This window comes from Phocoena sinus, chromosome 10, assembly GCF_008692025.1.
Source record: "Phocoena sinus isolate mPhoSin1 chromosome 10, mPhoSin1.pri, whole genome shotgun sequence".
In the NCBI taxonomy this organism is placed as follows: domain Eukaryota; kingdom Metazoa; phylum Chordata; class Mammalia; order Artiodactyla; family Phocoenidae; genus Phocoena; species Phocoena sinus.
In genome coordinates, this window is record NC_045772.1 from 36918149 (window position 1) to 36936115 (window position 17967).

Sequence of the window (17967 nt, forward strand, 5' to 3'; positions counted from 1 at the left end):
TGTGATTGGGGCTCATATTTGACTAATTAACTGTACTGGGTTGTGACAGAATCTAGCAAAGAAAGAGAGACTAGTTCTCAGAAAGCTTCCTGGAGTACACTTCCCCAGAAGGGATAGAAATCTAGGAAAATACAGTACAGAATGAAGCCCTGTTAAAATCACAATTAGCATCTACAGTAAGAATTTTCTGGAAATTACCCCTTAAAGATTGTGACAGCTGTTCGAAATGGTTAAAATAAATTGCACTGGTCTGCAAAAGGAAGACCAGAGGACCATGATAAAATATTCAAAGGATCACAGAGGATCAAAGTGAAATGAAACTCTTACTCTGTGTGGGGAAGCAACAACTATTGCCTGTGTCCTGGGGGAACCAGATTAAGAAATTTATGTAATTGAGATTCCAAGGGAAGGTGCAACAAAATTATTCAAGGGAAGCCAAGCTGGAAAATAATAGATCAAGGTCAGGCTTTGGACAGATGTTGGTCTGTTGGGAGAATTCCTCCTGGGTGAGAATATCCAATTCACAGACACGGAGGTGGCCAAGACTTATCTGAAAAATAGTTGCTTTGGCAGGACCAGAGCTCACTCATTTCCTATTTCTTATTATGAAAGATCCTCACTGAACCAAATTTATGAAAAATGGTTAGACAAATAAATGTCTGTCCAGAGAGCAGAGTAATAGCGAAAAAAACCAAGCTCTTGAGATTTTGTAAACGGTACTAATTTTATATTGGTTAGAGAAGAAAAGGATCTATTTAAAAAGCAGATTCAACTTCCTGAAAAGAACTGAGAGACAATTGAGGTAGAAAAAGATATAATAACAAGAGAAATGTTATTCATGTTCAGCACATTAAAATTGTGAGAAATTTCCATGTCTTGGGAGCACATAGCAGAGATATTAGTTTACCCTACCCTAGACCCAAGGGGTACATACTATAAACTCAAGAGAAGCTTCAATATTTGAATAGGTTGAGGATGACTTTTCTGCTGAAACAAATGTGGAGGATAAAGGAGAAATCTTACCAGAAGGCAAGTTTCTTTGACTTAAGCAATTCCACAGCAAGAGGCATTGTCAAATTTTCTGTAGCAGGACTGAAAATATTGGATATAGAGTCTTTGTGGGTAGATACAATTTATGTTATATTCAATTCAGCATTGGAGGACCAAAAGCACCAGGATCAATGAGTAAAAGGAAATTAAGCAGTATTAAACATGCAGAAAGGTCTCAGTTTAAGACCTGATAACTGGGGCTACCACCATAAGAAATTTCTGAACTTGCAAAAGGCAGTGATGTCAAAAATGTCACTCTCTGAGAGAGAAAATCATATGCATAGGTTAATTTCCTGCCAGTTGTGGTATAATCATACTGCCAAAATTAATCTCTAAACGGGAAATTTCTTGCAACTAAGTTTAAGGACCCTAGGCACAGACTGTGAGTGGCTGACATTGGATTGATTCTCACCTGGTGAGGTTGAAACATACAAGAAGTTCTCTGTCTCTCCTTTTCTTCCTCATGAGTGCTTGAGTTTCTGCTATGGTCTTTGATAACACTAAAGCCTGGGTTCGGTAGACTGCATCAAGCCTGGGGATTGCCTTATTTTCTAAAATTTTTGGTCTAGAACTGTTAGAATATTCTGTATCCTATTAACTTTTTGATGCTGAGTTTTAATTTATTTGAATTTTAATTCACAGGAACAAGTACATTTGATTTTAAATTTTAATTCCCTTAGATTTTAACTTACAGGTTTTGTACTTTCATTTCTTTGGAAATTTACCTCACTAACAGAAGAATTTGATTTCTAAATTTATGTCTTTAGACTATAACTTTCAGTGGGATTTAATCTTTGAAACAATTTTTCCCTAGGAAATTCATAATAGGAGAGCTTTATGTTGAATCCATACTTAAGTGAATAATGTATGTATATAAACTAACAATATATGCTCAGAAAACATATATTGAGACAATGGAATTTCAAAATTTTTAATTATTAATGAAGCTTCAACTGTTTCACATAAAAATGTTTTAATAATTTATTTAAAATCTGAAGTTTATTATTTAAAATATAGTTTAGGGCTTCCCTGGTGGCGCAGCGGTTGAGAGTCCGCCTGCTGATGCAGGGGACATGGGTTCGTGCCCCGGTCCGGGAGGATCTGCATGCCGCAGAGCGGCTGGGCCCGTAAGCCACGGCCGCTCAGCCTGTGCGTCCGGAGCCTGTGCTCCGCAACGGGAGAGGCCACAACAGTGAGAAGCCTGCGTACCGCAAAAAAAAAAAAAAAAAAAAAAAAAAAAAATATATATATATATATATATATATTAGTACTTTTGTTGATCTTGTAAAGCTAGAAAGAGCAAGAGCTAAAATAACCTAATTTTATTACCTGAGAAGAACAGTTTTAATGAGAAAAATGACATAAAAATCTTATTGAATTTTGTATAGATGATGTTAGAGGAAAGTTAGGGAGAAAGTTGAGAGTTCCAGGCAAAATTTTAGCAAAATTTCCAGATGTTTTAATTTAACACTGTGTTAGTCACTGTATTCAATTGTCACTGGATGATGTAAATCACTTTAAATATTTTCTTGATAAACTTTTATTTACTCTCATTTATCAAATAAACTTTGTAGAGAATCAAATAACATATCATAAGACCTTGGAGTAAAATAATGAAAATTGGAAGAATATTTTTACTTCAGTGGACAGTGTTTGGTGCCAAGACTGCAAAAACCTCATTTATGCATTTAATAGAAATTGTGAAATGGGATATTTAAGTATTTATAAAATGAAATGTTTTAGAGATTTGGCTTTAACAACTGAGAGTTTAACAGAGATTCAGTACAGTCTTTAGCTTTAAAGCAAAAAATATATCTTGGTTACAAATGCTATGTTACTAAACAAATGATAAAAATGATTGAATATATAAAATTAAATAAAGCAAAATATGAAAGTGAAGCAAATGAAATTATAGTAATATTTAAAAATTCATATTATTTTAAATAAAGCAAAACAAAATTTTAGTCTGAATCCTGGATTCAGAATAAAATATTTAGAATGGACAAATCCTAAATTTCACTTTGGACTTACTCCAATCTTCAAATGTTGATGGAAATATCAAAACTGGATGGGGAAAACTGTTGCCCCAACAAGTATTTATGGGTCCTACATATTTATATGAATAGAATATAGCCTCACAGCAACTGGTAAATCCCATAGACAAATGGAGGGTGTGCTTCGGTTGTTCTTGAACTCCACTTTTTTTCTTAGGTAGAATTCAAGGTATAAAATGGGGCAAGGAATACCTGAGCTCTAAATCTTAACATATACATACTGCTATATATAAAACAGATAACCAACAAGGACCTACTGTGCACAGCACAGGGAACTATACTCACTATTTTGTAATAACCTATAAGGGAAAAGAATCTGAAAAAGAATGGATATATATATTTATGTATAACTGAATCACTTTGCTGTACACCTGAAACTAACACAACATTGCAAATCAACTATACTTCAATTAAAAAAATAATAAGAATAAAAACCTCTCAGATCTTCTGATCCCTATTCCTAAGCCTAAACGGAACCAGAAATTTTTAGTGGAAAGTACTTATAAAAATTATTTTCGAAGACGCTCAGGTGTGAAAAAGTAAAAGTAAGTTTCTCTACGTACAACACAATGTAACTTTGTTCACAAGATCTGTATCTACTAAAGGTAGATAATAAAATTTTACCAATTCAGGAGAACTCCATCACTTTCACTGTGAAATACAGTCACCTCGAGGTTACTCAGTCAATTCAGACTGTGCTTCTCATCCCTTTCTCTTTCGCCTGTACTCTGTAGAAGCACTATGAGTTCCCAGGGGTAACGCCAGTACTGGCAAATTGCTACCTCTGATCTAAATACCATCTTCTGTTCTTCCTGGCCTCTGCTAGGGGCAATTCAATGTGTCTGGAAACGGCAGTTGGTTTCTGTAACATTCACTGCCAGAGTCCCAGTGCCGCAGTAGCCTCCGGTTAATTTGAACGTTGGTAGTACATCGATTCCCCCTACTATTAAGCTTTTCCCAAACCACTGTTCTCGGCATTTCCTCCTTTCTCCTTGGGATTCGGGGTATCTATGAGGATGCCTTTAGACCCAGGCATTGGTACACCCTCTTGGGCATTCTACTTTACTGCTCAGTACATTGCAGAAACCTGTCGTCTTTTATATTCTGGGAGCCTCTCAAATATGTTCTGGGTTTCTATCACCATTTTCATTATGCTGCTACCCACCCAACCCCATTCCAGAAATGTAGAACATATGAGCACCCTTCAGGGATCCACAATCTAAAGTCTAGCCATGCCCTTAATAATTCTCCCTTATTACCCTAACTTCCCTATCTCTCTGAGATAGAAAATTGCTTTTACACTGTCACAGAGTCCCCGCTCATTCTCTGATTTATGCATAAACATTGTGCTCTGAGAACTCCAAGGATCTCAGGCTTTGGAAATCATCAAAACGTTTTATCACTCAAAAAAGCATAGCTTCTATAATAGAAAGGCTTGCTTTCAAGACTATTGCTTAAACCATGGACTTTTTAAAAGGCCTAATTTGAAACTTGAAGATGAACCATGCCTTCTTCTCAGTTATATCCTCAATGGCCCTGAGGGCATTCATAAGCAAAGCCACTGTGGCTGCCTGGATGGTGGGATGATAATCCGTATGAGAAACCATGAGGAAAAGAAACTGAAGTTAGTTTATTTCAAAATATTAACCACAATATTTTACACAAGGCATCAGCAAAAAGGAAGCGCTATTAGTGGCTTCTTTTATATATTTTCCTTTTCCTACTCTCTTTAAAATTGTAGTGAGATGCAATTCCTAGTAAAACAGCTACCTGTGGTACAAATGGCCAAAATCCAAGGTGAGTTATGTGTAACAGAGAGAGAGAGACCTATTATAAAGACACTGAGCTATCTTAGGTAAGCCAGGGACGAAAATGGGGTTGCTGGACTTATAAGACACCTGAAACCAGACATGAATATACCATCAGGACCACTGGTGTACCAGAAATAGCCCTACCAGATCACCAGAGTCGATTTTTAAATTTAGGAATTTTGTAAGTTGGTTGTAAAACAGTCATTATTAAAAATTAAGTTAAACAAACTTACAGTTAAGTAAATTGCATTATTTAGATACTAAATAATTGGGTCTCACCAATTCCTAATTTTTTTTACTCTTACTGATTTTAATATTATCTATTTGTATTTTACTATTATATAGGCTCCTGAAATTATTTAGATTTATTGTATCTGTATGTTGGAAATACTATATAACGATGTGCTACTAGGAGTCTCTTTCCAACTCACATTTGGTAACTTCCCATTGGTAGTTGTTTTAAATCAGCCATGGTAGAAAAATTCATACCATAGAATTTGGCCAGTGCTACAATTAGTCCCTTTTTTTTTCATTAAGTAGGGAGCTGATTGTTAAACATTGTCCAGCACGCCAATATTCAGGACTCTTTCTCTATTTCCTATGTCTTTTCTCTCATCCTTTTATGCCTCTGCTTCACTATTCTTCCTTTTCCCCTATTGGCCAGTTATCTCTGAGTTTTTGTGTATGTAGCAAAATACACGGATACCAAAAAGTATTAAGATTCAAGGTACTCAAAGATAGTGCCAAGGGGATGAGCTGAGATAAGAAGAACTTCCCAGAACAGGGATGCTGGGAGATAATCTCAATCTATATTATCATATTCACATCCCCTGTTCAGAGCTTTCTCTTGAAAGAATCTCCCATACAGTTGCTCAGAGTATCTCCAGGAAGTCCATTTCTTGGTGTCCTAATTGTTTTCTCTACATTCTAGCTTCTTGCCACTGTCCTCAGGGCAAGTTAAAGAGTTCTTTTTGCCAGATTCAAATGGCTACATTTGTCTCTTCCTCTGAAAGTGAGACTTTGATACAAGTTTAAGTGCAGAAGTAGTCCTTCAAGCTGCCTACAGAGGGCCAATAAAACAGAAAGACTCTCTGAAAACAAGTTAAACTCTCACTAACCCCAGGAATATCAGAGGACCTATTTTTCCAAACTCTCATAACTCTAGTTAATTTGTTGAAAAATGTATTCTATAAAATATAAAAAGTTCTTTTTCAAAGTTATTTCAAAGACTAGGGACTCTCCTGAGCTTTCTCCCCAGCCAAGATGATAGAAAAATGCTTACTGGACAGCATAATGCAACTCAAGTCCCTCTACAAAGGTGACATATTATTCCAATTACATGACAAACTTGCATATAATCTCTTTGCTTGATATGAAGAAAGCAACCACTACAGGAAATTCCTTGTTGAATTCTGTCATCTGAGAATAAAATTCCAGAGATTCGATTATTCTTCTTTTTAAAAATTTAAGAATCAGCTGACTCGCTTAGAAAACCATTTTTGACTAATGACACAAAATATTTATTACTCTTCTGGTTGACTTTCATCCCCAAACACTTTATCTGCAATAGTTTCTTTAAAACAAAAAATCTGTAAGTGAAATAACCTGCCAACCAATTTAAAACAGTTCATGTTTAAATGCTAAAGACTTTGATTTTTCTTTTAATTCCAGCAATTCTATATAAACGTGACTTTCAAAGAAGCCATGAACAAATTGAGAATAAGCCATGTTATGATGCAACACAAAAACATATGTTTCAATTTCCAAAATTAAAACTCTTAACGTTCTCATTAATAATGCCCTGGGTCATGTCTAATGTCTACTTTACCAACTATGATATTTAGATAACTAGGTCAGAGCTCTCTCCATTACTCCCTTCCAAATATCTCTGCTCAGTTAATTTATCTCTAAAAGTGGAGTCCTAGATTTTGAGGGAATTGTGAGCAAATCCAGGACAGAGACTCTAATGTGCATTTCTGAATCAACAGCATTTCGTGCAGCACTGGGCCTGGAGATGGCCAATAAATCTTGGTTGAATAAGTAAATGAATGAAGTTCAGATACCCTTCTTGAGATCACTTTGGACTACAAGAACAAAGTATTTGTAATCCTTGAGAATAATAATTATATAGTTTCCATGGTAGTTCAAACTAGCAGTTTTTCCTCACATGAAGAAAGAGAAAACAGAAACGTGAAATAGTTGAATTGGGTGTGTAATGTCATAATGTTGTTAATAAGTAGTTTTTAAAACGCCTTCTACAAAACTGGTAGTTAGACCTACAGGCTTAATTAAATTCATATTAAAAATATTTTTTGCAATAATATTTAATGGATGGTGCTGTGTACATCCTATAATATCATATTGGAATAAGAGGCGTCAGATCTGGTGGCTCCTTTTTGAGTGATGAGAAGATTAATTAGTGGGTCCAGGGAATGTCAGTCTACTCCATCTATCATAAAATTCCCCATCAACATTTACCCAGTGGGTTTAGCAGCCACTGATGATCTTTGACCAGATCTGTTATTTCACTAAGGATTATAAAATGTTGACTTTCTTAATTTTCCTATGTCTTCTGAATTATCTGTTCTACTGTAAAGAATTTTTCCACATTAACTATTTGTTACCTTGAAACATGGTTTGTATAGGAAAGGCAGGTAAGTGCTTGATTTATTTCCTTTATTTACCAACTTTCAGAATAATAAGGGGGTGCTCTAGCAAACCAATGAGGTTGCCTTTTTTTGTTTTTAGTATCATGAAGAATTCATAGATTTTTTTTTTACATATGTGATCTGTTTTAAACAGTGTGATCATTACTCTTTTCGATGCCCAATTTTCCATTTTATACCAGTGAGAACTTCTTCAAGTTGGCTCCTGAGACCTTTTGACATGACTCCTGTAGTCTTGGATAGTTTCCTTGCTTTTAGTCCAACAAGATATCTCAGGATCATCTTGTATATGTCCTGTCATAGACATGGAACCAGTTTAAAAATGATCCTTGGATCTTTTTAGAGAGATGATATTTGGAGACCAAAATCTGGGCACTGTGGTTTTTCTTTTATAGATTGTCACTGTTTCTAAGCCTTTTCAATATAGAAAGGTATGAAATAAGCTGTTATATTTTGTTATTTTTAACAAGATAAAAATAAATAAGATGTACTGACATTCCAATAAAAACATTACCTGGCTTTTAGTTAATTTCATCGATTTTGTATTTCTCTTTCTTTTACAAACCTTGGTTCCTAAAGACATTAGCACAATTATTTATTTTCTCTACTCTTCAACATATAATTAGTAGTTTAAAATATCATTACATAATGCTGTTCAATGCTTTTTCATGATTTTCTTTTGTTCTTAGACTAAATCCTGCTAGGAACGTACAGTCAAATTACTTTTTAAAGTCACTTGAAATAATTCTACTTAATGTTCATTCATCTCATTTTTTTGATCACCAACATCTCAAATCCCTAGTTTGTAAGGTGAAAATGAGTGTCACTAGCTTTTCTTTCATCTCTTCAAACCTTTACCTTAGCTTAACTTCTAACACTTATACTTTTCACTTTTAGATTTTCAAGGTTATTAGAATGTATATCTAGCTTTCCAATCAGTTATTGGAATTTGCTGTTTGATTTGGTTTTGCTTTCTGGAATTTCTAATTGCCTTTCTTTTTTTCTTGAACACTTTGATCTTATCATGTCTTAAACATATTTTTAGGAAGATCTTTCATAGAAAGGCCTCCATTTTTCAGCTCCACTATGCATTGTTTGCTCTCCAGCCTTGCTTCGTAGCTGTCATTCTTCCCCTTCATTAATCCTCAGTTTTGCTTCTCTATTTCCTGCCTCTCACATTTATTCCCTCGCTTTGCTGGGCTAACGTAAATTCCTGAAAAAGGAGTTTGGGAGTTATACTGGACTCAGTGTAAGTACTCCTTCAGATCCACGCAGCCACTCTGTTCTCCCTGTGTGCCTTAGTTATCTGCTTGGCCTCTTGCCCTTATCACCCCTACCAATGGCTCAATCCATTCCCACAGTCATAGACCCAGGTCTCTGCTGCAGTTGCTGCTACAACTACAGTATAGAGAGGCCCAAGCATGGTGCCAGTGCTGGCAAGAAGAACCTGACCAAGTAGCTTTACTGAACCTATAGGTGTTCCAGAACCTTCCCAGAGAAGTGGGTAACACAATCTTGAGGTGCTGTGATGTGGGGAGGGCTTGAACAGGAAGATCTGAGACACGAAAAGGCTAGCAGAATAATTCTCTCATCTTCCCCGACTATGGACTGTTTTGGGACATAGTAGATCACATGGCCTCTCTGAAGATCTCTCTGAAGCCAAGAAATCAGTTGCCTAATTTAACAACGTTTGGCCAGCTCAGAGATGTACCACTTTAATTTTTGACTCCTCCTTCCCTACTTTACTTCCCTTTCCCTCATTCTTACTTTCATGGAATTGAACTTCCTAATAAAGTGTTGGTCCCTTACCTTTACTGTTATTAGTTTATTCCCAGTCTTGTTCTCTCGTTCTGTATTTCTATCATTTTACTTCAGTGATGTAAAATTACAAAACTCCAGAGGGATAGTAGGCAAACCTTTGTAACTAGTTTGCCCTTCTGAACAGCACATTAATGTCACTACTTTAAGAGATAGGAGTATCACAGTGGGCAAGTATATGCATTTGGGTCAAGGCCAGAGTAACTTTTGTTCATTCATTTACTCAGTGAGTATTTACTTGTGATAAACATAAGCTAGAGACATGAGATTCAGAAATAAAAGATATATTCTCATCCTCAAACTAATGATTTCTCATGGCAATACACATATTTTCTGAATGAATACTCCTGCAATTTCTCAGTCATGGTATTCTTTCTTGCACTTTAATTTTTGTCAAAACTCTTCTCAGAGCCTCTGTTCTGTCCTTGTCTCTAGGAGCTACATAACCGGAAGGCTGGCCTTTGAAGCTGGAACACTATCTCAATCTCCTTTTTTTTAGCTGTTTTTTGTTTGTTTGTTTGTTTTTGCGGTACGCGGGCCTCTCACTGTTGTGGCCTCTTCCATTGAGGAGCACAGGTTCCGGACACGCAGGCTCAGTGGCCATGGCTCACGGGCCCAGCCGCTCCGCGGCATGTGGGATCTTCCCGGACCGGGGCACGAACCCACGTCCCCTGCATCGGCAGGTGGACTCTCAACCACTGTGCCACCAGGGAAGCCCTAGCTAACTTTTTTTAAAAGCTTCTCGCTCTGCCATGGCTGAGAGAGAAATGGTTGTTCATAACAAAGACTGGAAACGATGCTGAAGGGAAAGTAACATTTTTCTCTTGGTCTTTTTTCTCAATTTACTAAACCATTGCATCCATTTTCTCATGTATTTCTCACAACTCAGGAGGTAAATAGAGTGGGTGTTGTTTCTTCATTGCATACAAGAGGAAACTGAGGCCTAGCAAGTTTAACTGTCTGGCTCGGGGGTACTAAATGTAACATCAGGCAAGAATTCCAGTCACGTCTCTTGGATCATTTTTTCCAGTGACATTTTAATAGAGCTTCAAGGCCCAGGTAAGAGATGGAAAGACAGTCAAGGAATCTCTGTGCTTTCTGTTCTTCATGCTACTTATGAACTCAGATGCAGAAATCAATTTCAGAATTTCCAGAATCAAAGGAAGAGCGAAAGAACCAGGCTCAGGAGTAAGAATGAGGTGTGTCTGGGGATCCAAGTAGCTCAGTCCTCTTGTAGATCCTGTTCTGACTGCTCCTGACCCCAGTCTATTAGTCCTCACTCGTGAGTCCCACTTTCTTTGCATCTGACTGTCCAGCTCACATATTGACTCCCTGACGTGTTGTGGGATCTTTTTATTTCCATTCATTTGGATACCCACAGGTTGGTATCTCACCGCTGCTGGACACAGATTAGATATTTAATAAAACTGTATTAAATCTACACGAATGAATACATGTACACCCTAATCTGAAATTCTCCTTCAGTCTTATTTGTAAAACTTCAGTTCGGTCATTTCCTCTCCTTTTTCACTGTTTCTTTAATTTCTCATCTCATGTCCTGACATGTTTATATTCCTAGAAACAGAGTAGTAATTAGAGCTTCTGGGTTGTAAGGAAAAGAAATGGACTCTGCTATGCTAAGCAAGAGCTTTAACAATATAATAAAAAATAAATAAATGTGAATATCGTGGGATAATTTGAAAACAGAAGGAAAAGTGAAAGAACTAGGCTCACCGGGAGCAAAAATGAAGTAGCTCTAGGGATCCAAGTAGCTGAATTTCACTGACAGGCTTGTCAGCTTGCCACCTCTGCGATGATTCAGGCTCCATCAGTTTTCCTGTCCTAGAATCAACGTGTTCAGGATTCAAAGTCCCAGAGAATGTGTCTGATTTGTCAGCATTTGGTCATATACCAGCCCTAGCTGGGGGACAACTTGACCAACAGTCCCTGAAGATGACAGACAAGGGCAAGAATGAATCCCTTCTAACCACCCCCCCAAAAAATTTAAAGCGCTATGACAAAAAAAAGGGGAAATGGACTGTAACCACCCAATTTGCAGAGTATATACCGGCAAGAGCAAAGAGCTGGAATTAGGAAATCTGGGTTCACATTTCAGTATTTCTGTTACTTAGTTGTGTGACCTCAGTGTGTTGTTTCATATTTCTACAATGCCATTTCCTCACCTACAGAATACAAAGCTTAGGTAGATGATAACTAACATTCCTTTTTTTTTTTTCCCTAAAACTGTTTTTCCAACTTCACAGAGTTCTCCCCAGGTAAGTAAAGAAGTTTATAACTTAGTGGTTTTATAGACCTGAGGCATTTCCTCTGCTTCTATTCGGAACATCGTTAATGGATTAGTAGCCCTCGTGCCACACACTTTTGAAGTCTTCTTCCCTCTCACCCGTGCTCACCATTCTGTGCTGACCCCAATCCCTCTCCTTAGTCCTGGCCTTCCCCAGTACAGCTTATGCTCTTCTGATGTATGAAATTCTGTCCCTTTAATACTGCATGACGTGCTTTCTGAATTTCTTTTTCTACCAACAACATAGAATATAGAAGCTATTTGCTTCTTTCTTCATTTTTTTCCAAAGGAACCTTGTCAGTCAAACTGACAGTAATGTTTCCAACCCCATTTTCCCACCTAGATTAATTAAACCCTTAAGTTTTTAAAACAGTTATATTTTCCCTATTTTATCCAGAACAAACGTTGACTTGGTCCTGAATAAAAAGTTGAGACATATTTTTCCCCCACCTTCTTCGTGCTCTGTTAATGTAGAAACCAACAGTCATTTATCTTTTAATTCTTTCAATAGTTATATAGGCTGTAGCTGAATTGATTCTATGTATTGCCATAAGCAAAATAAATTCTTACGTCTTCATCCTCACATAATATCCATTTTGTGTTAGCCACCAAGTTAAGCTCTATTACAAATGCAAAGATACACAGGGTATAGTCACTACCTTGTAGGAACTTATATCCTAAGATTTTCAAGGGGAGATGAAACATCACAGCTCCCTAAAATACAAAACTGAATATAATGAATGTCATAAGACAGTAGTGATGCAGTGTTACCAAGTATAAAGAAGAGAGATGTTATCTCTATTCAGGTGAGCAAGGAAGGCTTCATGGGACAAGGGAGTACTTGAACTAGGATCCAGGTAAAGAGAGAACTGACCTCCCATCCTCCCCTCTTGCTCCCCAACAATCTATTCCCCAAATAGGAACAGTTAATTAGTTCCTGACTCCTTTGCAGCCAACCCTCCAATGACTTCTCACTGTGCTGGGGATAAAATCCCCACCTCTTACTGTGGCTCACAAGGCCCTACATGATCTGGTCTTTTCTCCTACCATTCTGACATTCACCCATTATTTTCCAGCCATGCTGGCCTTCATTCTAAGTCTTGGATACAGCAAAGGACATTTGCTTTAGGACACTTGTTCTTGCTGTTTTTTGCCTAGAACTCTCTGCCCCCAGATCTTTACAGGACTGGTGTTTTCTTATCATTTAGGTCTCACCCCAAACGTCACAGCTTCAGTGAGATCTTCCATGACCCCAGTCCATAGTAATGTATCTCCAACACTCTGTTGCATCCCTCTACTTTGCTTCTTTCAAACTACCTGAAATTTTCTCACTCATTCATTAACTTTTTAAATTTCTGCTTTCCCCTGACTAGAATATTATCAATAGTTTTTATTATATCATGGCCCTTTATGTAAGAGAGTAACACTCACTAATATTTGGCTTTATTAGTACCTAATTTATTAATCTTATGATTATAGTAAATAATCAGTTTTTAAATTCCTCTAAAAACTACTTAAAGAAATTAATAAAACAAAGTTAAAGAATTTAGCAAATTTCCCCAAACTTTTATTTTTTATCAGATACTTCCAAACACTATATTTTAGGTTACTTTCAATGTCTTAAACACCTTTTAAAAATAGACAACATACTACTACAATGATTACAAATTAATAAACACATTTACACTAAAGCCAGAAATAAAGTTATATTTATTATATATTTATTATATATATAGTATACTATAATATGATATAATATATTATTTTGTCTTTCTTTTTATTATTTTTTTGTCTTATCTTCCTAGGCTTCCATTAAGGTTCTTACATGGGGTTTTGATAATCTTACCAGATCTTTAAGAAAATGGTATCATTTCAGCCTAATCAGGTTTTGTTACGAGTTATGAAAAGTTTAACTCTTGGTTGAGACATGGCTCTGGCTGAGCAGTCTAAGGTGATTTCTAGGCTGCTAATCTGGAGTAAATTCCTTTTTCTAATAAAATTCTAATCATTACATTGAGAGGCTTTTAATTTTTTTGCTTTGTTTATAAAAGTTTTAATTTTTTGAGACTTGGTAGCTTTCAAAGAGGTAAGGAATTCTTCTAAGTTTTATCCTATCCATTGCCTTGTCACGTTGATACATTAGTGTGGTTTGTCAGTACTATTAAAATCTTATATATTTCTAGGGGGCTTCCCTGGTGGCGCAGTGGTTGAGAGTCCGCCTGCCGTTGCAGGGGATGCGGGTTCGTGCCCCAGTCCGGGGAGATCCCATGTGCCGCGGAGCGGCTGGGTCCGTGAGCCATGGCCGCTGAGCCTGCACGTCCGGAGCCTGTGCTCCGCAACGGGAGAGGCCACAGCAGTGAGAGGCCCGCGTACCGCAAAAAAAAAAAAAAAAATCTTAGCTATTTCTTATTAGTATTTTATTTTAATTAGTTGGACCATCAAGAATTGTCAGCTCCTAGGAGATGAGGGATTGTGTCTGCATAGTCAGCTTTACTCTTTTGTACATTTGGTTAATTTATCATTTTAGAACACACTGTTGAACCCTCCTTTTACTTGATTATTGTATGTGACCAGTGAAGCTGATTAGCTGTGGACACCCTTTGAATCTGATTAATTACATATGCTGATCAGGCTTTCCTTTTCTTGTTACTGAATCTACTTTTGCTGAGATAACTTGGCTTTCTTATGGACTCTTTTGATCAAAGAAAGTATATACCTAAACTTTATAGATAGATATTTAGTTAATACTTTTGTATGTTAACACCTTATATATTTGGATCAATAAAATATGAAGTATATTCTATTAGACACACTCTTCTTGTATATTGTGATAACTTTTGGTGATCTTCTATAAACTTTTCTTGTTTGAGTATTATTAGGAACTTCTAGACTTTCTTATATTCAATCTGTTTAGCTATTATAATTGTCACAAGAATTATTATCATTAAATTTATTTTAATGCTCAAACTGTATAAATTTGACTAGTAAGGGTCTCTGTAGTTTGCTTCCTTTTATTTCAGCACTTCTGCTGACATTTTTAAAGCATGCTTGTGTCTAGCAACAACCTTTGGAGTTCAGTTTCCTTATTTATGAAATTAGTACAAATAAACAGATGGCCCAGGTCCATACTGATTTTATTTTCTGCCCTAAAATTTGGCATCATCTACCTTTCAAGGAGTCCTCATTGTGTGTGTGTGTGTGTGTGTGTGTGTGTGTGCACGTGTGTGTGTGTGTGCACATGTGTGCGTATGGATTAGAGATCAAAATATGGATACTAGAGAATTAAAATGAGATTTGGGTCACCTACAATAGTTACAAAGCTGGAATGCATATCATAAATTTACACTGTTTTTTCCATTCAACATGTCACGTGACTGCACTGATACACACACACCCACATACACATATATATGAACATATAAAAATATGATAAAATATATATTTAAGAAAGAATAAAAACATTTAAAAGCATAAAACCAAAAAGGTAGGTGTTTAAACATTCAAGGTGGAGGACTCTGGGAAGATGGTGGCAGAATTTTTAAATTTCCCCAAATCTCATCATATAAACAAGTATAGAGACTAGGACAGCAAAACCTAAAACACATGGACAACATCTACCACTAGGTTAACTATAAACTCCCGAATATGAGCAGGTGAAGGCCAACCACAACCACCAAGAAGACTCACACCATTTCAACAGTGATGTGAGAGAAAGCAGAGGAAAGACAAAAATTTCTGACGGCTCCAGAGCTAAAAAGTATCCAAATTACCAGCAGGTACTCACTGGTAAACTCATCAAGAAAATTCGAGGCTAGCAGCTGGAACTGGGAGAGAGAACTGCAGACTTTAATTCACAGTGTGAGCTAAGGGACCATGGTATGCATGATGGTGTTGGACAAATCTGGGCTTTATAAACCTTTGAGAGTAGTCAGCTAAAATTCCCTTCCAGTATCAAATCTTGCATCAAGTAAAAAGTACTGAGAGTAGAACTTCAATAGGAAAAAACTAAAAGAAAAAGTTCAAGAAAATATTGGGGAGAAGGAACCAGAGTTAGCAGATCTCAGGAAAATGTCAACTTTTGTTTTTGAATACATTTTGAATATTACAGAAGGGAATCTAGAGCTATGATTCTAGGAAAGCTATCTTGATTCCTCCCTCTCTAATACAGAAAAATGCATAACAAATGAAAACCACAACGGAAAAGGATTTTTATAAAGAGACAGTTTTATAATAAGAAAGAAAATAAAGAGCAAAATAATATCCCTACAGACAATGAAGGCATGCCAGGATAATTTGAACACAAAAATAGATGAAAACTGTAACCAAATTCTTCAAAGATAAAATGATTTAAGAAAACATTAATAGCCATGAAACAACAGAAATCTTAATTCTAAAATCTTAGAAATTAGATAATTGGAGAACAGAATAAGAAATAGAAAAATTTGCAATTTGAGCTCACAAATGTAAAAAATTATTGATAAATGAAAAAGTCATTTCAGAATTGAAGAATAAACCTGAAGGAATTAATAAACACAATGAATGCCTTAAGAGAAATAGAAAATAAAAGGTGAAAAACGAAAAAGAAGTAAGGTGTTAAAAAGTATTCGAGAGACAGTGATAGACAGTGATAGATGACAAGCAAAGAAGACTAAACACACATATAAAAGGGGATCCTGAGGACAAAAACTAAAGCAATGGAAGATAAAAAATACTAGAAAATATAAATCAAGAGAACTTTTCTGAAACAAAAGATGGCTTGAAACTACCTGTTGAAAGTGCAACTGTATTCCTGCTTATGAAACAGCTAATTCTATTCTGAGCTTACGTCTTTCTTGTAATACTTTGCCAAATGTAGTCAATGGAAACTAACACTTGCTACTAACATTTTGTCTTTCAACTTCTTCCCCTAAGACTTCAATTCTAATAGGTATATTAACTGCTTTATAATTTTTTTTGATGACAATTTTACCATGTGTTTTGTTATTGAATAATGTGGACCCTCCTCCTTACAGCCTCCGATAAAAGTTTTCTCACTCATCATCACCCAACCCCTAACCCAATGCCACATATTCTTCTTTTTTTTTAATTGGGGTATAGTTGCTTTACAATGTTGTGTTAGTTTCTGATGTACAATGAACTGAATCAACTATATGTATACATATATCCCCTCCCTCTTGGACCTCCCTCCCCTCCCCATGCCACTCATCTAGGTCACCACAGAGCACCAAGCTGAGCTCCCTGCGCTATACAACAGGTTCCCACTAGCTATCTATTTTACACACGGTAGTGTATATATGTCAATCCCAAACTCCCAATTCATCCCACAGCCCTTCCCACCCCCCCTTTTCACTGTAGCACTCCAATTCTGGTCTAATACTGTATTAGCCAGGATAGACTATGCTGTGGTTACTAACCATCCCCAAATCTCAGTGACTTAAACAATAAGGCTTTTTTTCTCATGTTTTGTCTCTACTGCAGGTCAACTGGAGGCTCTGGTTCATGGTTTTCTTATTCTGGGATCCAGACCTTCATCTGGATCATTGTCAGTAGCCATGACAAAGGAAGAGAGTTACCAAGGACCTTAGATGAACAATTAAATGTTACAGTTCAGAAATGGTTCATGTCTTATTGATAACTCATTTACAAGAACTAATAACATAGCCCTGCCTAAACGCAAGATCAGGAAATATATTCCTATCCTGGAAGGGAGATGAAACAATATTTACCAAACAACCCTAATGACCTTCAACACAAACAGAAACAAATGCTATTTTATGCTTTGCTTTTATCACCTAACAATGTTTTAGAATTCTTCTTATCAGCACATTTTTACATCATTTTTCAAAGCTGCATAGTGACCCAGTATATAACTATAATAATCAGTGATTTAGCCTTTCTGCTGCTGGTAAATATTTAGAATGTTCTGCTATAAGTATTGCTATATTGAACATATTTGTACATAAATGTCTTTGTATAAGTAAAAGTATAGCTTTAAGTTAGAAAGATAAAGAAAGCCCTGATATCACTTACAGATAGGATTCTGTTGTTTGAAGCTGGCATGGCACTCACAGCTGGACCATATTATTCTCCTGTTGGACATAAACAATTTCATGGAACATCAACATCAAACAAGGTCACTCTGAAACCATGATAAAATTAGTCTAAACAAGACCACTTCATAATTTTTTCTAAGCACAGACAAAAACAAGGTCACTGTACAAACACCACAAAATACCAAGCAGCCTTTCTTCCACTTAATAAGA